This window comes from Triticum aestivum, chromosome 2A (genome assembly GCF_018294505.1).
Source record: "Triticum aestivum cultivar Chinese Spring chromosome 2A, IWGSC CS RefSeq v2.1, whole genome shotgun sequence".
Taxonomy (NCBI): Eukaryota; Viridiplantae; Streptophyta; class Magnoliopsida; order Poales; family Poaceae; genus Triticum; species Triticum aestivum.
In genome coordinates, this window is record NC_057797.1 from 735,647,194 (window position 1) to 735,672,068 (window position 24,875).

The following is a 24,875-nucleotide window of genomic DNA, read 5'->3' on the forward strand; positions in this document are numbered from 1 at the left end:
TCCCTCCATCCTTTATATACGTGGCCAGGGGGCACCCCATAGACACACAAGTTGACCATTGATCTCTTAGCCGTGTGTGGTGCCCCCCTCCACCATAATCCACCTCGGTCATATCGTCGTAGTGCTTAGGTGAAGCCCTACGCCGGTAGATTCATCACCACCGTCATCATGCCGTCGTGCTGACGAAGCTCTCCCTCGACACTCTGCTGGATCATGAGTTCGTGGGACGTCACCGAGCTGAATGTGTGCAGATCACGGAGGTGCCGTACGTTCGGTACTAGGATCGGTTGACCATGAAGACATATGACTACATCAACCGCGTTGTCATAACGCTTCCGCTTTCGGTCTACGAGGGTACATGGACAACACTCTCCCCTCTCATTGCTATGCATCACCATGATCTTGGGTGTGCATAGGAAAATTTTGAAATTACTGCATTACCCAACACTATTTGAGGATAGGACTATTAAATATGCAGAGGCATTTAGTATTCGATGTTGAATAATAATTTTTGTTATTTGCTACAATAGATAATGATAAGGTTTTTGAAGTGATTTATACTAACTTATCTCACGAGTTCTTGTTGATTTTTGTGTGGATGAAGTTTTTGAGATTTACGAAAACCGTGATATGAGAGGAATTAAGGAGACACAAAAGCTCAAGCTTGGGGATGCCCAAGGCACCAAAAGTTAATATTTCAACAAGTCTCAAGCATCTAAGCCTGGGGATGCCCCGGTAGGCATCCCACCTTTCTTCTTCAATAATTATCGGTTAGTATCGGTTAAGCCTAAGTTTTTGCTTCTTCACATGATGTATGCTATCCTTGGAATGTCACTTTATTTTGTTTTGCTTGCTGTTTTAATACTTATTTCTGAATGTTTTTAAATAAAATATAGTCCTCAAATAGTTGTGAGAGAGGCTAGGTAAGCGGCACTCACATCCCGTCAATGAAGTTCTTTTTGCGCACGGGGTGCTTTAGTATTTTTGAAGAAATTCTCTCTTGATTCACTTAAATTATTTTGAGAGAAAGAAAACTTTTTATGCTCATGATCTTCACTTATATTTGTCTGAGCTTATCAAAAGCAACACATGAAAATTAGTCCCAACATGATAGATATCCAAGAAGGATATAATAAAAACTTTCATGAAGATCATTGGACAAAATAAACTTGATTCCTTGTAATAGTTTTGAGATATGATGATGTGATATGTGAGTCATGTTGATGAGTAATTATGATCTAGTAAGAATATTGGTGTTAAGGTTTGTGACTCCCTATGCAAGAACGAAAGTCAATAGTTATGCAATGAAATTACATCCTAGTTGTGGTGCATTATTCGGTGTTAATTATGCTTAATGCTCGCTTATGAGATTATTCGTTTCTTGGTTGGTCGCTGATGGTGTCCTGGACTAGGGGGTACTCACCATGTCGTCTCCCGATCAGTTGGATTGGGCTGAGGACCCCCATGGCCGTTTGCTCATGGGCCAGTTCAGACAACCGATGTATACACGAGGAAGATTCCACAAGACTTGGTGATCAAGACAAGGACTCCTCTCTACCGGCGTATTCGACTTTGACTCTTGTTATCCTAGGCCTCTGGTACATTATATAAGCTGAGGCCAGGCTAGTTGATAGAAAATCACAATCATACAGGCTAGACTTCTAAGGTTTTAGCCATTACGATCTCATGGTAGATCAACTCTTGTAATACTCATATTTATCAAGATCAATCAAGCAGGAAGTAGGGTATTACCTCCATAGAGAGGGACCAAACCTGGGTAAACATCGTGTCCCCTGTCTCCTGTTACCATCGACCTTAGATGCACAGTTCGGGACCCCTACCCGAGATCCACCGGTTTTGACACCGACATTAGTGCTTTCATTGAGAGTTTCGCAGTGTGATCAGCAAAAGGATCAATGGCTCGCCTGCAGATCAACTGCCACGTCGGCGTCTTCATCGCCGCCTCGACTGGTCACCTTGGCTTGACCGAGGACTGTGCCCTACCTCCAATTATCATGTTCGGATGAGGGCCTTCATCAACATCAACTCTGATCTCTATCAAGATCATGGAGGAATCATCCATGGAGCTCGGGGGCCCAACGTCAACATTGCCCTCGGGCGACCGTGCTGTTTTTTTGAACAGTGAATCTGTATCCACCACCACCACCTCCTTGAGCATCTCTTTGATGATTCCTTCGGTGGAGATGTGCGGAATTTATTCTACAACAAAACTGCAAAATTTTGTCGCGTTCCGATGGAGCAATCTCCGCCGGTCTCCGGTATACGAGAGCCCCGTCGAATCTGGACGGGAATCTGGACGAGTTTGGAGCGTCGTGTCCAGGACATAGCTCGGATGTCCTTTGGAAAATCCAACCGTTGATCGGCTGCGTAATTCCTGTATCTATCACCCCTCAAAATTTCAGCTCGATCCGACCGTCCAAACTCCGGGAACCTTCCAATTAGTGCAGCACTTATAAGATCTGTTTTTTTGCGCGAGAATGAATCTGACCCGAGTTCGTGTTTTTTATGAACGGGATTTTGGACATGCTTTTTGAAGGAAGTTTTGTATGGGTTATTGTGTTTGTTCCCAAACACGATCCCACTAATTTTAAAGTCTTTTCCAATATGATCTTCACCATCGTGCCGGTGTCAAACCAGTCCGACAACGTTGCTCCACGGCTGCCGACCCGCGCTAGACACGTCGTCGCTTTGTTGAGCCGAGCTCAACTTCTTCAGATCAATGGCTCGGCAAGCCAAACATGAGTTCGGCATTGCGAAGGATAAATCATCACCAACCTCGCCGCCCCATGGATCACACAGAGCAGGCACATCGGCATCGCCGCACGGTCACTTCGTCAAGACGACATTGACCGCGTCACGAGTTATGACCTGCATCGGCATGGCTACACCGTTGCTTCTTCAAGCCGATGTTCATCACGCCGAACTACTTCAACAGCTCAGCTGACATTGTAGCTGCAACGTCCTTACTGACCTACTCCGTCACCTTGTCTGGACCGGGGGCTTCGCCATCCCTTCATCAACCTACTCTGGAGACGTCGGTGTCGTCAGCCGACCAGCTTCGTCACGTTAGCTGGACCGGAGGCTTTGCCTCGGCGAGCCAATCTTTACCAGCAACGCCATGCCATCGCTTCACCGCCCATCAGGCAATGGATGTGCGGATCGAGTCCCAATTTTGGGAGTCACCTTTCTTCGGACTGCTACAACCAATAAACCAGGTGCTATTAATCCTAGCAATTTTTGCTTGTTTGGGTTTATCTTTCCCAAGGAATTATTACTCTGGTTTGTTCCATCATCTGTACACAGCTCTATCAAACAGCGGCCGCATTAACGACGGTCGCGTGGTGGTTCGGTCAGTTTCCGTACATAGTTCGGCGAATGCCGCATCCGGAACTCGGACCGACCTTTGAATTCGGGCTTTGCCATGCCTTTACCGCAACACGCCGACGCCCTGCATCTACATTGAGTTCGGCGCCAGGCCACATATCTTTAAATAAATTATCTTGCATAAATTAATTATGCGAGGATCTTTAGCCTGCACTATTTTACATGTGCATGTAATTGACTTCGACTGCGTCACATGGTCTCTTCGGTAAGCCAACACCATCGTCCCAATCGGCGTAAATCGGCTTGCATGATCACCTTGTTGGTCGTTGAGGGAGTCCTGGATTAGGGGGTGTCCGGATAGCTGGACTATACCTTCAGCCGGACTCTTGGACTATGAAGATACAAGATTGAAGACTTTGTCCCGTGTCCGGAAGGGACTTTCCTTGGTGTGGAAGGCAAGCTTGGCGATACAGATATGTAGATCTCCTAGCATTGTAACCGACTCTGTGTAACCCTAGCCCTCCCCGGTGTCTATATAAATTGGAGGGTTTTAGTCCGTAGGATAGAACAACAATCATACCATAGGCTAGCTTCTAGGGTTTAGCCTCCTTGATCTCGTGGTAGATCTACTCTTGTACTACCCATATCATCAATATTAATCAAGCAGGAGTAGGGTTTTACCTCCATCGAGAGGGCCCGAACCTAGGTAAAAACATCGTGTCCCTTGTCTCCTGTTACCATCCGCTTAGACGCACAGTTCGGGACCCCCTACCCGAGATCCGCCGGTTTTGACACCGACATTGGTGCTTTCATTGAGAGTTCCTCTGTGTCGTCACTTTTTAGGCTCGATGTTTCCTCTGATCATCAACAACGACATGGTCCAGGGTGAGACTTTTCTCCCCGGACAAATCTTCGTATTCGGCGACTTCGCACTGCGGGCCAATTCGCTTGTCCATCTGGAGCAGATCGAAAGCTATGCCCCTGTCCATCAGGTCAGATTTGGAATTCTGAACTACACGGCTGACATCCGTGGAGACTTGATCTTCGACGGGTTCGAGCCACAACCGAGCAAGCCACATTGTCACGATAGGCATGATCTAGCTCTGTCGCCGAACAGTGCCCTGGAGGTCGCACCCGCATCAGCTCCGACCCTTAGTTCGGAGCCAACTGCGCCGATCGAGGATGGGTGGTTGGACACCGCCTCGGGGGCTGCGATCTCTATGGCGATCGAGCTGAACACCAGCCCTATCCAGTGCGAAGCCCGTGACTCCAAGGAGTCGGACTCCTCTCTGGACTCCGAGCCCTCCGCGCCCCTACCAATCGAATCCGATTGGGCGCCGATCATGGAGTTCACTGCCGCGGACATCTTTCAGCACTCGCCCTTCGGTGATATTCTAAATTCACTAAAGTCTCTCTCTTTATCAGGAGAGTCCTGGCCGGACTATGGTCAGCAAGGTTGGGATGCAGACGATGAAGAAATTCGACGCCCACCCACCACCCACTTCGTAGCCACTGTCGATGATTTAACCGACATGCTAGATTTCGACTCCGAAGACATCGACGGTATGGACGCCGATGCAGGAGACGACCAGGAACTAGCGCCTACAGGGCACTGGAAAGCCACCTCGTCATATGACATATACATGGTGGACACCCCAAAAGAAGGCGATGGCGATGGAACAGCGCAGGATGACCCCTCCAAGAAACAGCCTAAGCGCCGGCGTCAGCGGCGCCGCTCTAAATCCCGCCAAAGCAAAAATGGTGATTCCGGCACAGGAGATAATAACACTCCGGACAGTGCCAAAGAAAACCACCTCTAGCAAGATTCAGCACAGGAGGATGGAGAAGCCAGCCCTCATGAGAGAGCGGCAGACAGAGAGGTCGAGGACGATAATTACATGCCTCCCTCCGAAGACGAGGCAAGCCTTGACGACGACGAATTTGTCGTGCTTGAGGATCCCGTCGAACAGGAGCGCTTCAAGCGCATGCTTATGGCCACGGCAATTAGCCTCAAGAAAAAACATCAGCAGCTTAGAGCTAATCAAGATTTGCTAGCCGACAGATGGACTGAAGTCCTTGCGGCCTAAGAGTATGAACTCGAACGCCCCTCCAAGAGCTACCCAAAACGCAGGTTGCTACCCCGATCAGAGGAGGAAGCACCCACATCACCAGCGCATGATGCGGCCGACCGGCCACCTTGTGGCCACGACAGAGAGGCCTTTCGGCCCTCCACTCAAGCCGCACCCCGGCGCCACTCAAAAAATACCAAGGCATGGGGAAATGCGCCAGACCTGCGAGATATATTGGAGGACAAGGCAAAGCAAACAAGATCGATCTACGGATCACGTGGGCGCCCCATGGCACGAGACGATAATCGTCACGCCGGATACAGTAAATCCGGCTGGGCCGAACACAATAGACAAAGCTCATTTGAGCTACGTCGGGATATAGCCCAGTACAGAGGCGCCGCACACCCACTATGCTTCACAGATGAAGTAATGGATCATCAAATCCCCGAGGGTTTCAAACCCATAAACATCGAGTCATACGATGGCACAACAGATCCTGCGGTACGGATCGAGGATTATCTCCTTCATATCCACATGCCCCGCGGCGATGATCTACACGCCATCAAATACCTCCCACTCAAACTTAAAGGACCAGCTCCACATTGGCTTAACAGCTTGCCAGCAGAATCAATTAGTTGTTGGGAGGATCTGGAAGCCGCATTCCTCGACAATTTCCAGGGCACCTATATGCGACCACCAGATGCCGATGACCGAAGCCACATAATTCAGCAGCCAGAGGAATCGGCCAGACAATTCTTGACACGGTTCCTAACCAAGAAAAATCAAATCGTCGACTGTCCGGACGCAGAGGCCCTAGTAGCCTTCAAGCATAACATCTGTGACGAGTGGCTTTCCCGGCACCTAGGACAGGAAAAACTGAAATCTATGGCAGCCCTAACGACACTCATGACCCGCTTTTGTGCGGGAGAAGACAGCTGGCTGGCTCGTAGCAATAACATGACCAAGAGCCCTGGTAATTCGGATACCAAGGACAACAGTGGCAGGTCGCGTCGCAACAAGCAAAAGCACCGCATTAACGGCGACAATACTGAGGATACGGCAGTTAATGTCGGATTCAGAGGATACTGTCCGGGCCTGTCCAAAAGCCATTCAAAAGAAACACTCCGGGCCTGTCCAGTCTGGATCGAATACTCGACCGCTCGTGCCTGATACATGTCACCCCCGAAAAGCCAGCCAATCACACCAACAGGGATTGTTGGGTGTTCAAGCAGGCTGGCAAGTTAAATGCCGAAAACAGAGACAAGGGACTACATAGCAACGACGAGGAGGAGCCCCGGCCGCCGAACAATAGTGGACAGAAGGGCTTCCCCCCACAAGTGCGGATGGTGAACATGATATACGCAACCCACATCCCCAAGAGGGAGCGGAAGCATGCGCTAAGGGACGTATACGTGATGGAGCCAGTCGCCCCAAAGTTCAACCCATGGTCCTCCTGCCCGATCACCTTTGATCGAAGGAACCACCCCACTAGCATCTGTCATGGCGGATTCGCTGCATTGGTTCTAGACCCAATCATTGACGGATTTCACCTCACTAGAGTCCTTATGGATGGCGGCAGCAGCTTGAACCTGCTTTATCAGGATACAGTGCGGAAAATGGGCATAGATCCCTCAAGGATTAAGCCCACTAAAACGACCTTTAAAGGCGTCATATCAGGTGTAGAGGCCAACTGTACAGGCTCAGTTACACTTGAAATGTTCTTTGGATCCCCGGATAATTTCCGGAGCGAGGAGTTAATCTTCGACATAGTCCCGTTCCGCAGCGGCTATCACGCACTGCTCGGACGAACCGCATTCGCAAAGTTCAATGCGATGCCACACTATGCATACCTCAAGCTCAAGATGCCAGGCCCTCGAGGAGTCATTACAGTCAATGGAAACACCGAACACTCTCTCCGAATGGAGGAGCATACGGCGGCTCTCACAGCAGAAGTGCAAAGCAGCCTTTCAAGGCAATTCTCCAGTCCGGCTAGTAAACATCCGGACACCTTCAAGCTTACCCGGAGTAACCCACAACAAGACCGCCTGGCATGTTCCGAGCAAGCATAGCAATGCGGCCCCAACCCCAGCCCTCGCGAAATTGCAAAACTAGTGCTGCACGTACATAACTACGCTCTGGAAATACCATGGGCACAGGGGGAGGGGCACCATCATGACACGCCCGAAAACACGCCTTAAACCAAACTAGGGGCTGCCGATTTCTTAATTTTCTCTTACTTTCAGGACTCCATTCTTGGGAAGGCCTACCCGGCAGTACAATTGCCGCCCAAACGATGCAAGAACCAGGGAAGCAGAAAGCTACGCCGCATTATGGAACTCCAAGGTGGTCTCTATAACGAGCAGTATACCTGTTTCGCATACCATTCCACAGCCTGCCCCTGGAAAGGACATGTTAAATAGTCCCACCTTTCTTTTATCGCAGTATTTGTATCGTTCTGCTTTGATCGCAGCTTTTTCAAATAAACAATGCATAGCTTTTGTCTATTATCGCATTAATCTCTTTTACGAATATATGTTCATTAATGACATGTTGCACCCGTACACTTCGGTACGGCCAATACGCCAGGGGCTTAAGTACCCCACAGTATGGTGTGAGAAGTCCGAACACTTTCACAAGTGCGGCACCCCGAACTTATAGCATTATATGCATCGGCTCTGAATCATGTCTTGGGTCAATAGTTGGGTTTGCCCGGCTCCTATGTTTTGGTACCTTATGTTCCGCTATATCGGCTAAGGTAGCACTAGGAGAACTACTGCGATTGTGCCCCGGTTGAGCTGGGCTAAGCACCTCAGTAGAGAAAGCTAAAACTGACTATCATGATGAGGCGAGAGCTGGTCGCTGTTCGAGAGGTTTTCGAGTCCCTAAAGACTTATGCCGCTTAGAGCGAGGAGTCAGCTTTGTCCGGCCTAGGCGTGGATAGCGCCCCGAACTCGGTCTTCTGAACACTAGGGGCTTCGCCGAAATTTAAAATTATAGAATTCTATGGCTAAGTGAGAGTGTTCAAGCATTATAGTCCAATTGCCTTGTTCGTTGTGTTGAGCACCTCCCTCGAAGGACCCAAGAATGGGAAAAAGAGTGCTCAAGTTTATCCCGAACACCCCAGCACTCGTGGCATGGGGGCAGAAGCCAACGACTCGCCATCTCTCAAATTTGATAAACGGCCGCAGAGAAGGTAATATTTTAAATTCTAAAAGCGTTGCTTAGCGCATATGAACAAGTTTTCAGCGCACAGGACAAAACGAGCAAGTTTATTCAAAAATTACATCTTTGGAGCATTCATCCGCTATAAGGAGGGCACCCTTCAGGACGCCCTCATAATAAGCTTCCGGGACGCGATGCTCCTTTCCCGGTAGTGGCCCGTCCTTCACAAGCTTCTCCGCATCCATCTTGCCCCAGTGCCCTTTAGCACGGGCAAGCGCCCTACGGGCACCTTCGATGCAGAAAGAGCGCTTGATTACTTCAAGCCTTGGACAGGCATCCACCAGCCCCCTCACCAACCCGAAGTAGCTCCCAGGCATGGCCTCTCCAGGCCACAGCCGGACTATGAGGCCCTTCATGGCCTGTTCGGCCACCTAGTGGAGCTCGACCATTTGCTTCAGCTGGTCGCTCAAAGGCACCGGGTGTCCGGCCTCAGCATACTGAGACCAGAACACCTTCTCCGTCGAGCTCCCCTCCTCGGCTCGGTAGTAGAAGGCGGCATCAGACGCACTGCCGGGCGAATCTGCGAATGCTCCTGGAGAGCTCCGGATTCGGGTAAGTAACAAGTAACTCACTTTCACATGTTTGCTCTGCATAAAGAATGCCTTACCCGCCGCTATCTTTTTCATCACCTCCACCTCCTGGAGGGCCTTCTGGGCTTCGGCCTTGGCAAACTTGGCATTTTCAATGGCCGCCGCAAGCTCGGACTCTCGCGTCTTCGAGTCAAGCTCCAAACTCTCATGTTTTTTCATGAGAGCCAGGAGCTCTTGCCGCCCCTCGCCAACCTGCGCCTCATGCTTCTCCTGCTCGGTGCACTCCGTGGCCGCTCTCTTCTCGGCCTCAGACAGCGCTTGCTTAAGGGTCGCCAACTCAGTTGTGGCCCCTACAATAGCCATGTTAATCCTGTCATTTTTTGCAATTGCACCTTTTATATATTTCAATAAGGTATTTCTTACCTTCCTTCTCCTCGAGCTGCTTCTTGGCAAGGCCGAGCTCTTGCTCGGACCACTCGAGGTTCTGCTTTAGCGCGTCCACCTCCGCAGTCAGTGGGGCGGACGCCAGCAGCGAGGCCTACATACGCATATTGACTTACTTTTGTTAGACTCCTGCGAATGTTATTAGATCCTCTATTCGGCTTTTCTTTCCGAATGCCAAATAGAGCATCAGGGGCTACTGTCTATGTGGTAATATTTTTACATATTCTTTACTTCCCTCAAAGCCTGTTAAAAGGCTGGCACAGGCTTCAGTCAGTCCGCTCTTGGCGGACTGAACCTTCTGGATCATCGTACTCACCACAGTACGGTTTTCCTCGTCGATGGAGGCGTCGTTAAGCACCTCCAGCAGATTGGCCGGTGCCTCCGGTTGGACGGGGGCCACTGGCTCAGCAGGCTTGCTCCTCTTGGAAGGAGGTTTCCTGCCGGAGTCCGGAACCGTTGAAGGTTCCGGTGCAGTGTTCGGCTCAAGGCCGGACTTGGAGCCTTTGGGGGTTCTATCCCCTTTACGCCTGGAATCCGGGAGGTCACCTTGCGGCGCCTCCAGGACCACCTCCTCCTGGCTTGGAACCTATTGGGACGCCACCTCAGCGTCGTCCGTAGGGCGGGAGGAGGTAGTGGTCGGAAGTGAATTCACGTCCAACGAATCCAGGGAGCCGCTCGACGACTCGTCGAGCCCGGCCTTGGGCGGACTGCATAGTCATATTCGGCATAAGGAGGAGCTGTGCAAGAAAGGAACACTATGAATCACTCTGGTGTCCGAATACTTACGACTTCGCCAGGGGCTTGTCCCTGTGCGGCCACTCCTCTTCACCGTCGTCGGCGTTGGTGGAGTAGTCCGGAGGAAGGGTCTTCCCCTTCTTGGACCCTTCGGCCTCCCCGGTTGGGGCGGCCTTCCTCTTTTTCCTCCCTCCACTGGAGGGGGAGAGGCCTCTTCTTCCTCCTCCTCGTCTTCGCGGGAGGAGTGCGTCTCGGAGTCGTCGGACGATGAATCCGACACCACCAGGCGCCGGGCACTCTTTCGAGTCCCCGTGGCCTTCTTCTTGGCCTTCTTCTCCGGCACCACATAGGGTGCCAGAACCAGCAGCTTCGCCGAGCGAGCATCCGCTGGGTCTTCGGGCAAAGGAGCCGGACAGTTGATCTGTCTGGACGTCTCCTGCCAATCCTGTCAAAGTTAAGGGAGCTTAGATCCCACATAGAGTCAAACTATGAAACTCTAATACCCTATAAAAGGTAAAAACAGCTTACCGCACTAGCGTGATGCTGCGTGCTGAATCCGCGATCCTTGATAGCGGATGCGGGAGCCTCGACGCGCTTGAAAAGCGCCTTCCAGGCATCTTCATACGTCGTGTCGAAGAGCCTGCTCAGAGTTTGGTGCTGCGCTGGATCGAACTCCCACAGGTTGAAGGCCCGTTGTTGACACGGCAGGATCCGGCGGATGGGCATAACCTGGACTACGTTGACGAGTTTGAGCTTCTTGTCCACCAGGGTTTGGACGCATGTTTGGAGTCCAGTCAGCTCTCCTTTTTTACCCCACGACAGGCCCGTCTCTTTCCAAGAGGTGAGCCGCGTAGGGGGTCCGGATCGGAACTCGGGGGCTGCAACCCATTCAGGGTCACGTGGTTCGGTGATGTAGAACCACGATTGCCACCCCTTTAGGGTCTCCACGAAGGAGCCCTCGAGCCATAGGACATTGGGCATCTTACCCACCATGGCTCCTCCACACTCCGCCTGGTTGCCGTGCACCACCTTTGGCTTGATATTGAAAGTCTTGAGCCATAGGCCGAAATGGGGACGGATGCAGAGGAAGGCCTCGCACACGACGATAAACGCCAAGATGTTGAGGACAAAGTTCGGGGCCAGATCGTGGAAATCCAGGCCGTAGTAGAACATGAGCCCCCGAACAAATGGGTGGAGAGGGAAGCCCAGTCCATGGAGGAAATGGGGGAGGAACACCACCCTCTCATGGGGACCAGGGGTGGGGATGAGCTGCCCCTCTTCGGGGAGCCGGTGCGCGATGTCATTGGACAGGTATCCGGCTTTCCTCAGCTTCTTGATATGTCCCTCCGTAACGGAGGAGACCATCCATCTGCCTCCCGCTCCGGACATGGCTGGAGAAAGGTTGAGGTGGGGAATGCGGACTTGGGCGCTGGAGCTCGAGTACGTGAAGGTGGATAGGCAAAGGAGGAAGAAGGCGTGGGTGAAAGGGTGGACCCTTATCCCCTTATATGGGCGGACGCAACTATGCGGCCCGACCAGCCTAATAAAACTTGCTTATCTCCCAAGCGTCGTAATCAATGGCGCGGTTGGGTTACCCACGCCCGTATTGATGAGAATCCTGGAATAAGGGGACACGATCTCTGCTTCGACAAGATGTGCCAAGGAAACAGCCTCACTAAACACGTTGAGGTGAGACAGTAAAACGATTCGAATAAAGGCTTGGCCGTGGCGTGACGTCACGCTGTGGAATACGTCAGCGGATTAGATTTGTGCAAACATCATTCTCTCTGCGGTGGTATGTGGAACTTATTTTTGCAGAGCCGGACACTATCCTTGTGTTCAAAATCTTCTATGAAGTATTCGGAGGAGGAACCCGCCTTGCAATGCCGAAGACAATCTAGGCGCCGGACTCGTCGTCATTGAAGCCTGGTTCAGGGGCTACTGAGGGAGTCCTGGACTAGGGGGTGTCCTGATAGCCGGACTATACCTTCGGCCGGACTCTTGGACTATGAAGATACAAGATTGAAGACTTCGTCCCGTGTCCGGAAGGGACTTTCCTTGGCGTGGAAGGCAAGCTTGGCGATACGGATATGTAGATCTCCTACCATTGTAACCGACTCTGTGTAACCCTAGCCCTCTCCGGTGTCTATATAAACCGGAGGGTTTTAGTCCGTAGGACAGAACAACAATCATACCATAGGCCAGCTACTAGGGTTTAGCCTCCTTGATCTCGTGGTAGATCTACTCTTGTACTACCCATATCATCAATATTAATCAAGCAGGAGTAGGTGAGGGAGTCCTGGATTAGCGGGTGTCCGGGTAGCCGGACTATACCTTCAGCCGGACTCCTGGACTATGAAGATACAAGATTGAAGACTTCATCCCGTGTCCGGAAGGGACTTTCCTTGGCGTGGAAGGCAAGCTTGGCGATATGGATATGTAGATCTCCTACCATTGTAACCGACTCTGTGTAACCCTAGCCCTCTTTGGTGTCTATATAAACCGGAGGGTTTTAGTCCGTAGGACGAACAACAATCATACCATAGGCTAGCTTCTAGGGTTTAGCCTCCTTGATCTCGTGGTAGATCTACTCTTGTACTACCCATATCATCAATATTAATCAAGCAGGAGTAGGGTTTTACCTCCATCGAGAGGGCCCGAACCTGGGTAAAAACATCGTGTCCCTTGTCTCCTGTTACCATCCACATAGACGCATAGTTCGGGACCCTCTACCCAAGATCCGCCGGTTTTGACACTGACAATGGTGCTTTCATTGAGAGTTCCTCTGTGTCGTCACTTTTAGGCCCGATGGCTCCTCCGATCATCAACAACGACGCTGCCCAGGGTGAGACTTTTCTCCCCGGACAGATCTTTGAATTTGGCGGCTTTGCACTGCAGGCCAATTTGCTTGGCCATCTGGAGCAGATAAAAGCTACGCCCCTGGCCATCAGGTCAGATTTGGAAGTTTAAACTACATGGTGGACGACCACGGAGACTTGATCTTCGACGGATCTGAGCCACAGCCGAGCGCGCCGCACTGTCACGATGGGCATGACCAAGCTCTGCCGCCGAACAGTGCCCTGGAGGCCGCACCTATGTCCGCTCCGACCTTTAGCTTGGAGCCGACCACACCAATCTAGGACGGGTGGTTAGACACCGCCTCGGGGGCTGCAGTCTCTACGGCGATCAAGCCGAACGCCAGCCTTGTCCTCTGCGAAGCCCGTGACTCCGAGGTGCCGGACTCTTCTCCGGACTCCGAGCCCTCCGCGCCCCCACCGATCGAATCCGATTGGGCGCCGATCATGGAATTCACCACCGCAGATATCTTTCAGCACTCGCCCTTTGGCGACATTCTGAATTCACTCAGGTCTCTCTCTTTGTCAGGAGAGTCCTGGCCGGACTATGACCGCCAGGATTGGGATGTGGACGACGAAGAAATTCGATTCCCACCCACCACCCACTTCGTAGCCACTGTCGATAATTTAAACGACATGCTCGACTTCGACTCCGAAGACATCGACGGTATGGACGACGATGTAGGAGACGAACATGAACCAACGCCTATAGGGCACTGGACAGCCACCCCATCCCATGATGTATACATGGTGGACACACCTAAAGGAAGTGACGACGAGGAACACAGGGATGCAACGAGGGATCGTTCTCTTGAAAAGCAATCAAAGCGGCGACATAAGCGCCGCTCCAAGCCCCGCCTCGACAGAGACAGCAGCCATACAGACCCAACCGTAGAGCAGGACGAGCAGGCGGACGACGAACATGCCTTCGAGCAAACGGCCGAACAGGACAACTTGGATAAACAAACCGAACAACCCGTCCTCGGTGAAAACAACATTCCAGACGACCTTACGCCGGACAAGCTCATGGAGCAGAAGAACCTCCACAAAAGGCTCGTTGCCACTGCGCGTAGCCTGAAAAAGCAGAAGCGGAAGGTCAAAACTGTGGAAGATGCACTCAGAATCAGATGGAGCAAAGTACTCAACACCGCAGACAAATACGGCGACAGTTGCCACACCAAAAGCTATCCGAACCGAAAGCTACTGCCTGAATTTGACGAGGAGGCCTTAGAGCCCCCGCAATCAAAAAAATAAGAAATCCACACGGTCGGATAGACGACCCCAGGGCCAGCATAAAGCGGCAAGGGCGCCGCACACAAGCCGGCACACGACCCACTCAAGGATTCGCATCAAAAAGATGGCCCAGCCAGATCTATCTATGGGCCAAGAAAGCAACCTCTCGTAAGCAATGCAACACAACCAATATCCGAACATCACAGCACACCCAAATACAGGGGAGCCGCATACCCCCTATGTTTCACCGATGAGGTTCTGGACCATGAATTTCCAGCGGGATTCAAGCCCGTAAACATAGAGGTGTACGACGGAACAACAGACCCTGGAGTCTGGATTGAGGATTACATCCTCCACATACACATGGCCAGAGGAGATGACCTCCACGCCATAAAATACATACCCCTCAAGCTTAAAGGGCCAGCTCGGCATTGGCTCAAAAGCCTTCCCGAAAACACCATTGGAAGTTGGGAAGAGCTCGAGGATGCTTTCCGGGCAAATTTTCAAGGGACCTATGTCCGTCCTCCAGATGCAGATGATCTAAGTCACATAACTCAACAGCCCGGGAGTCAGCCCGGAAATTCTGGAACAAATTCCTTACTAAAAAGAATCAGATAGTCGACTGTCCGGACGCTGAAGCCTTAGCAGCTTTTAAGCATAACGTTCGAGACGAATGGCTCGCCAGACACCTCGGCCAAGAAAAGCCAAGAACAATGGCCGCATTAACAAGCCTCATGACCCGCTTTTGCGCAGGAGAGGACAGCTGGTTGGCAAGATGTAGCACCAGCGACCCAAGTACATCCAAAGTTAGAGATGGAAACGGAAAACCCCGACGCGGCAAGGACCAGCGTCGGAATAAGGGAAGCAGCCCAAAGAGCACGGCAGTCAATGCCGGATTCAAAAGCTCATGGCAGAATCAGAAAAAGCCGCCCCTCCAGGATAACAGGGATGAGCTATCCAACCTAAACAAAATCTTGGACATGATATGTCAAATACAGAGTACTCCCAGGAAGCCTGCAAACCATACCCACAGAGATTGTTGGGTTTTCAAGCAATCCCGCAAACTCAATGTCGAACACAAGGGGCTCGACACACCAAGTGAGGACGATGACGAACCCCACAAGTAGAGCACCAGGAAACAAAAGAATTTCCCACAAGAAGTCAAAACAGTAAACTTACTTCACGTGACAAAACGAGCGGCGCCCATAGAGACATGTGCCATACGGCCTATCCCAAAGGAGTCTCGCCACTGGTTGTTAAAACCGATCACCTTCGACCATCAGGATTACTCTAGAAGTATCCGGAACGTAGGCTGGACTGCCTTGGTATTAGATCCAATAATCGACGGACTCCACTTTAAAAATGTCTTGATGGACGGCGGCAGTGATCTAAACCTGTTATACCAGGAGACAATCCGCAACATGGGGATAGACCCAACAAAAATTCGCCATAGCAAAACCTCCTTTCAAGGGGTAACGCCAGGCCCGGATGCCCATTGCATGGGTTCTCTCCGGCTAGAAGTTATGTTCGGCTCCCTCAATAACTTCCATCGCGAAAAGCTAACTTTCAATATCGCCCCATTCTCAAGTAGCTATCAAGCACTGCTGGGACGCGAAGCTTTCACCCGCTTTAACGCAATACCGCATTATGCATCTCTTACGGTAAAGATGCCCGGTCCACAAGGCATCATCTCATTAAAGGGAAACATTGAGTGCTCCTCCATGCAGAAGACCGTGCGGCTGCCTTGACAGCCCCACAGTAAAGCGGCTCCACCAGCCAAAACACCTAAACAGGTCGTTAGGACCACGGACACGGCTAGACGAGTCCGGCATCTGATAAAGGCTTAATAGCCATATACCCCTGTACTAGGGGCTCCGCGCATACAAATCAAGAGACAATAAAGCTCAACTTTACCCATTTCGATTTTACTTTGTTTATTTAGTATAACCTTTGTTCGGCACGATCTTTCTTCAACTAAGTTCCTCTTTTTTACAGATGAACACCGTGCTATGCCCGTCCAGGATACGGCACAACGGAGACACAGGCGCAGACGTGCAGTAGGGACCCGTTCCAAGGATTCTTTTTAGATTAAGACCCTGCGTAAACCTTTTTTACTGTCTCTTGTTGATACACATCCCCTGGTTTCTTGGTATAACCAAGGAGGAGGCTGGCGTTTTGGCATGTGGCCACGTCAGAATTTTGCGCATACCTGGACACTAGGGGCTTATTACTAAGGGTGTTGTCCTGCCCGCCCTCATAAAGACCAAATACCTTAGGGAGTGTTCGGCGTCGCGAGTTTGGCCTTATATGCATCAGCTCCGAATCATGTCTTTGGTCAAATGTTGGGTTGCCCGGCTCCTGTGTTTTGCTGCCTTACATTCCGCTCTATAGGCTAAGGCGGCACCAGGAGAACTACTGCGATTATGCCCCGGTTCGGCCAGGCGAGCACCTCAGAAGAGAAAGCCGAAAACTGACTGTCATGATATAGCGTGAGACTGGTCAACCACTCGATGACTTATCAGAATCTTTAGGATTCCTCCGCATTAACAAAGGGCTATTTCCCGGCCAGGCACATACGCACCCTGAGTTCGGGCGAGCGCAGGCGCCACCAGGGGCTATATAAGTAGCCTCACTGTCAAACTCCTATGGCTAAGTGAAAGTGATAAAGCATCATAGTCCGGTTGCCTAGTTCGCTGCGCTATCACCTCCTTTGTAGGACCAAGACGTTGGGTTAAGTGTGAAAATGCGCCTTCTGTGAACACTCTCGCATTATTTGCGTGGGGGCTGAAGCCGACGACTGCCATCTTTTAGATTATATATACATATATCTTAAACGGCCGCACAGGAGGTATTATAATACTTGCAAGTACAAGTATAAAAAACTTCTACAATTTATCAACATATTGTTTTACAATAACATATGCTATTCGAACATGGTATCCTTTGAGCACCGCGTCTCTATTACACGAGCGCCTTGCAGAACTTCCTGAAAATAGTGCTCGGCAGGTACTCGGCTTTCGTCCGAATCTCGGGATGCAACAACGATGGTCTCCATTTCCGCCCAGTATGTCTTGACACGGGCAAGAGCCATCCGCGCACCCTCTATGCATGCTGACCTCTTCATCGCATTAATATGCGGCACCGCACCAAGGAACTGCTGCACCAAGTTGAAATAACTTTTCGGCTCTGGCCTCTCCGGCCACAGATGACTCATGACACATTTCATGGCGAGTCCGGAAAACCTATTCAGCTCGGCCCATTCGGCCAGACGATCGGCTACTGACAGTGGACTCTCTGGATTGTGGAACTGTGACTGGAAGAGCTTTTCCACTTCGCGATCTTCTTGATCTCGAAAGTGTTCGATCGCATCTGCAGCACACGCTGCCAAATCCAGATAGGTATCCGCAGTACTCCACATCCGGTCTAACGGAGCATGTTTAGGATCACAGAACTTCCATTGGAGCATAAAGGGCTTTCCTGTCAGGACCGGTTTTTCGGGATATAATTTCCTAGAAAATGGCCCTTGTGCTCATCAGCCCCAGGATTACTGTTAGCTGATGAGGTACCAACTTGATACAGAGATTCCAAGCAAACTACATAATATGTAGTACAAGACTATTCTGGCCTATGAGTACAACAATTGGTTTTCTAGTGGCTGAAGGCGGAAGCGGTTTGCGGGTCACCAGCGTCTATGGGACTCCATTTCCCACAGGAACAGCTGACCAGGATAACTCCTATCTTCGCGAGGCTGCTATCTCCATTGCGTAGGTTCCGGGACTGTCATGACAACGCTCCTCTCCACGCAAAAAATCTGGCCAAGACAATAGCCAGGGACAAGCCAGTGAGTACTTTGAATGTACTCGCAAACATTAAGAACACGGGTATAATATAGCCACTGATAATCATGCTTTAAAATATTCTATGATCACTTCATCAGTTATGAAATAAGGTTCATGATGCACGCAAGTAGATCATTTAAATAAAACATGAGTAAACAATCAGGGTGTAGAAAAGGAAAGCACCGATCGGGTGTCTGAAGCGATGCCTCAAAAGGATAAAAATATGAAGCATGCCTTAGTCGGGCGTCTGAGCGACACCACATAAAGGGCTTATATATATAAAAGGAATGACAAGCATGCCACAGTCGGGCGTGTGGACACCACATAAAGGGCTTATAAGTAAATGAAATAACGGACATGCCATAGTCGGGCGTCTGTGCGACACCACATAAAGGGCTTACAAGTAAATGAAATAACGAACATGCCACAGTCGGGCGTCTGTGCGACACCACATAAAGGGCTTATAAGTAAATGAAATAACAAGCATGCCACAGTCGGGCGTCTGAGCGACACCACATAAAGAGCTTATATATAAAAATAATCACAGTGAATATCCAGGAGGTAGAACCGTCCCAGGGATACTCAATAATTCAAATAACATAAATGGTTAGTCCATAATCATAATCATCATACATCACAAGTCATGATCAATGTTCTGGTTTAATAGTTTCTCCTCCGAAGACCGACACTAAGACCGACACTTGACCCATCCCAGACTCTTAACCATGGACACGACTATTCGAATAGGTTTAATATCTCTGCAGAGGGTGTACTCTTTACCCATGAGTAACGAATTTCTTTAGTCCATCGGAACTAATTCCGTCCATGATGTTTTAGTCAAAAACACGCCTGACTTGCACACACCAGCTTAACTTTACTCATGTCTGGAATCACCCACGACACCTGTTAAGCAAACTCTAAGTGGGGAGGCTACAACCTCGCGTAGCATGGGATCAAATTTCTATCGCGCGCTCTAAGGGGTGGCCTCCCCTCTCGGTCCCAACCGGAAACACCCATGCCCCCGGACCAGGTGGCATGCCTACCGAATGCAGCCGGTATCTTCCACCATGGCCTCTCTGTATGATGTGTGCTAGGACAGGGGTTGACAACTTACTGAACCATACCCTACCTACGGCAGGGACAAGTGGCAGCACAAAACAAGTATGGGGGTTGCTGGAACAAGACTCGATCTATGGCCGACTTAGGAGGCTTAAGTATTCCCTGCATGATTAGCATAAGAATTATATTTCACATCCATCAGACACAACCACCACTCATCATACCTCCCCCTGCCCCATCGGTCATAACCGTCTCGACGAGGGACAAGCTCGTGTCTACCCAACACAGAGACTTTCCCGGATCCTTCCTGGTAGGCATGAGAGGCATATGAGGGTGATTGTTATCACAAGTATATCCATTTTCAACAGCAAGAATTTTCATTATGCACTCAATGCGTATGATCATATCGTCCCATAAAAATAACTAATGCTTCATGTCAAGGTGGGGTTATAACCGTATCAAAAACCCACAAAAATATTATGCCAGGGTTCAGAATGCTTGCCTTCAAGTTGTGGAGAGGCAGGGTGCATTCCAAAACTTTGAAAGTTTTCTTCTCTCTAAAACACATCCTATTTTTGAAAATATTCAAATTAACACATGGTTCAAAAATAGTACAAAAAAGTTGTTTGGAAAATTTTCAAATGAATATGAAAATAAACTAGACAGTCTTTGAGAAACAGCAGAAAAAGAGTCAAGTCATTTGGATTTATATTTTAAAAGTTATAGCCAGTCAAAGTTTAGTCAATTCTGTTTTCTAAAATAAAACAGAAAAAAGGAAAACATTTTGGGCAGAAAACGTCTTCGAAGCAGAGGAGACGTACTCGGGGGTTTGCGCTTCCACTTACACTAGCATGGACTCGATCGGGGTCACTGACAGTGGGTCCAGGGGGCCCACTGGTCAGGTTTGACCGGTTGCCCCGCCTTCGTCCTCCTCTGGCCGAACAGAGGCGGGGGCTCCGGCGATCAACGCCGGCGAACGGCGGCTCCCCGCGGGCTCCAGAGGGTCGGGATGGATCCGCAAGACCAGGGCGGTCCCCCGCTGGTCGTTGGGTCAGCGGGGGTGGAGGGAATCGCTGGCAACGAGCTCCGTGGCGGAGAAAGCTTCGGGTGGGTTTGGGGTTTTGCTCTACGGTGGTTCCCGATCGTGATTTAGAGGCTGGGCAGCTCCGCATGGCTGAGGGGAGGAGGATGGTGGTGTTGGAGGGACAGGGAGGGCTCTGGTTGTGACGCACGGCACCAGAACGAGGCAGAGGTCGCACTGATCGGAGACGGGGAAGAAAGCTTCCCGCCGTCGATTGCTGGCCGTGGTAACTCAAGAGAGGTGGCTTGAGGTCGCCTGAATGCTTAGTCGAGCTCGGGGTTCCCTTTTATAGGCAGCAAAGGTCAGTTCTGCGGCGGCCGTGGATAAGCTCGTTGGCGACCGCCATTCTGAAGTTGCAGAGGGACGTGGCGGCGACGAATGCTTGCGGACAAGCTTGCGGATGAGCTCGGGCTGGTCCATGAGCGAGCTGGCTCGCTGGGGTGGTTCAGGCGGTGCTGCCATGGCCGGGGCCTGCTGTGGGCGGCCGCTAGTGGCCACGGCCGACCTGACGATGGCGCTGTGGAGTTCCAGGGGAGGCTCTGCGGCGAGGGAGGGGTCGGGGCGTCGACTGGGAGAGGGGAAGGGGCAGAGTGAGTGCAGGGCGTCGGCAGCAGAACGCGGCGGCTCGATGCACGCGCGTGCAAAACGTGCGCTCTGGGCGCGCCCAGAGCGTGCACGCCAAGCGTTCGGCGAAATGCCAGAGCATGCTAGGCGGCGTGCGTGGAGCTGGGGATTGGCAAGTCTAGGCTAGGGTCCCTTAGGACATTGGTGGACATGCCAGTAGGTACAGAGGGGCAAGATCACAGTGCAAAACAAAAATCATGCCAAACTGGACATGCACACCAGGTGTTTGACAGAATGCCAATGGTATCTAGGCAATTCTTGGGGTGGTCCAAATCTCCAGATCAGAGTCTCTTTGGATGAATAAGAGAGTGGTGAGGTTAGTTTGTCAAAAGAAGAAACTTGTCAGTTCAAGTTTGTGAGAAAACTGATTTTGGACAGAAAGGGAAAGGCACCATTGCATGAACTTAAAATCCTCCAATGAGTCCACTCTCCTGGACTTAAGGGTTTAGCAGGATGGGCTATATGTAGGAAAAGGAATCATAGCTAAAAGGGCAAGTTAAATGATGGTTGCTGTACAAATCACCATGCTGGACCAGAATGAAAAAGTGGTTGATTCACTCAGATTTTTCAAAGAACATAAAAGGGTTTTTGCATAAAGTTGAATAATATACTCCTATGAACATCACATAATTTTGGTGGAGTATAGAAAGAAATATTTAAATGGGTTGTAGTGCAAAATTGCCGACTGGACCAGATTTGAAAAATTGGTGTAGAGCTCAAAATATTAAATGAATGAAATACATTTTTGCATAGAAGTGATTTAAAAACATCACATGACATCTCCAAATTTTGGTGAAAATTTTAAATAAATTTATCAAGTGGTTGTAGTACAAAAAGGGCTCCAAAACTAATGAAAAATCATTTTAAGGAATAAAGCTCAGAGGGAATTAATTACGCAATTAAATTCCACTGATAATAGAAGTGTTTTTCTTGAAAGGGCGAACAAGTCCAATAATATATTTGGGAAGTTTTTCATTTGAGGTAAAAACTCCATAATAATAAGGAAAAGAATGGCTCTGAAATCCACAGAAAAGTCTAGAAAACAAAAGTTTAAATTTCCTGACAAAATTTTAATTAATAAATCAAGGAAATTTTTTGGGTGTCACAACACTACCCCCCTTAAGAAAAATCTCATCCTCGAGATTTGTTAAGAGCTGTTTTTAAACAAAATACCCCCGAGAGTTTACTCATAGCACAAACTTAGGGTACAATCATAAGCTGCAACACACAAATAAACATAGCTATAACGTTTACAATGAAAATGGTAAAAGGACAGGATCCCGAGAAAACGTCTGTGGTACTAGGGCACACTCTTCTTCTATCGGGGGAAGCGGGTTGACCAGCCGATGAACGCGTCTCTCCTGGTCGGGCCTCAGTGGTCTGCCGATGGCGATCTAAGGATTTAAATCAACGAGGCTCTGGAGATAACCCATCACTCGCTGGGTCAAACGTTCTTGAGCGATGACATACTGGACAAGGTTGGCCAGTACTGGGTCTCTCTCAATTCGTCCACCGGGAAAAGATGCTACTTCTCCGGGTGCTGCACGGCTCGGAAGGTAATAATACCCTCGTTCGCTGGCATAGGGTACCGCGAATCGAAGGCGAACAATCGCTTCATGTGCAGCCACTTCTATGGCCATCTGCGGAGTCGGCATAGATTTCCCCAGGAAGGAGACTTCCTTGGGGTCTTGATTTGAGTTTACGGGAGGGATGTGCACTACTGCCCAATATTTCGAGGTGGATGAGGTGATCCTTGATTTGAGCAGCTCGTACTGGGGTGGCTGGGTAGAACCCATGGTACCGCAGGTAAAGTCCCACAATAATTTAACAAAGCTACCCGGGGTTGCATCTGGGGTTCTTAGATAAATGCTAGGGCTCGGCATGGCAAGAAATGGTTGAGAGGGTTGCACACAAGTTGTGGGGTACTCGGCAAAGTCACGAGGTGGCCATTTATATAGTCTCCAGGCTGGGTTATTTACCGCAGTGAGGGGCACTAGTTCGCCGGTTCGGCCCTCATGGGGGGGTCGGGGTCAAAGCCGCAGATACACACATCTCACAAAAGTGACGTGTTACTGTGGGTGTCGTCGGGGTTGGTTTTTGGTAGCTACGCCCAGAATTAAAAATGCAACTGTACTTCAACATACAGTTGCTATTTAAAATAGGGATGCACATGCAGACAACATTGTGGCGATACAAGATCACACCATTTACAAGGTGTGGATAAACTGAGACTCGGTACTACTCGAGTGACTTAGTCTACCTCGCTCATATCCAAGCGGGCGTGCCTTGTGGACGCCGAGGCTTCTCCATTGGCTTCACCGTCGGGGTTAGCTGGAGGGGGTTGAGGAACAGCAGGGTCGGGGTAGCGACGATGACCATCGCGGGGATTGTTGGCCACAATCCCGTTGGAGTGTGTTCCCAAAAGGCGACGAAGCACTTCTGGGGTCATCAAAGCACCTTGGTTGATGGCTGGGGCTGACCTCAAGGTCTCGATCGGTTGTCCAAACAGCATGACTGGGCTGTCGGCATCAGGCTCAACTTCTCTTCTAGCTGGGGGTCGGCGAACCAGTTCTCCACGAGCTGCGATCAGATCCAGAGTGATCTGGTCGAACAGTCCCTCTATTGCACTTACATATTGCACCAGATGAAAAATGCAGGGTCCGTCCCATGGTCTCCGTTGGCGACTTGGGGTGGTCTACCATACCCGTCATGGCTGGGGTAGTAATAGAAGGAGCGACAGTTAACTCTGGGCGACAAGTGCCGGAATTGAACTATAGCCTCTCGAGCAGCTAGTTGGATGGCTTGTGGCTCAAAGGAAGTTGTCCTTCCGGTGAACGTGTAGGGGCGTTCTGGTGATAGACCCCTACCATAGACGTGCACAGTGGCCCAGAACTGACGGCTTTCACCGCTCATGGGCCCTTGGTACACAACATATTCTGGGGGCTCTTCTAATGCAAAGGCACGGCAGGTGAGGTTTGCTAGCACGGTCACAAAACCTCCAAGGTTGGTTGCTGTGGTCTCATTGTGAACAATGGGGCCAGGCATTCTAGCTCGGTTTGGGGGGTAGAGGCTGTGCTGTGCTGGGCTGAGGCGAGTGTGCCCTTTTTATAGAAAAAAGGGGGACGGAGTCTTCCTTCGCACGCTTGCGAAAAAGACTATTTAGGGGCCGCTCACTGGCGCGTGATCGACAGGCTAGGCTAATAGGTTGGGCACCGACTGCCAAAAGGTGTCTGGTCACTATGTGGCTATCTTACACGAGAAGCTTGTCCGGGGTTTGGTTAAGGTCTGGTGGGTTGGTTTACCTAGGTTTTTCGACCTGGCTAAGATAGGATTAGCCAATGGTCAGCCTGGCTCCGATACCAAGTTTGTCAGGACCGGTTTTTCGGGATATAATTTCCCAGAAAATGGCCCTTGTGCTCATCAGCCCCAGGATTACTGTTAGCTGATGAGGCACCAACTTGATACAGAGATTCCAAGCAAAGTACATAATATGTAGTACAAGACCATTCTGGCCTATGAGTACAACAATTGGTTTTCTAGTGGCTGAAGGCGGAAGCGGTTTGCGGGTCACCAGCGTCTATGGGACTCCATTTCCCACAGGAACAGCTAACCAGGATAACTCCTATCTTCGCGAGGCTCCTATCTCCATTGCCTAGGTTCCGGGGCTGTCATCACAATGCTCCTCTCCACGCAAGAAATCTGGCCAAGACAATAGCCAGGGACAAGCCAGTGAGTACTTTGAATGTACTCGCAAACATTAAGAACACGGGTATAATATAGCCACTGATAATCATGCTTTAAAATATTCTATGATCACTTCATCAGTTATGAAATAAGGT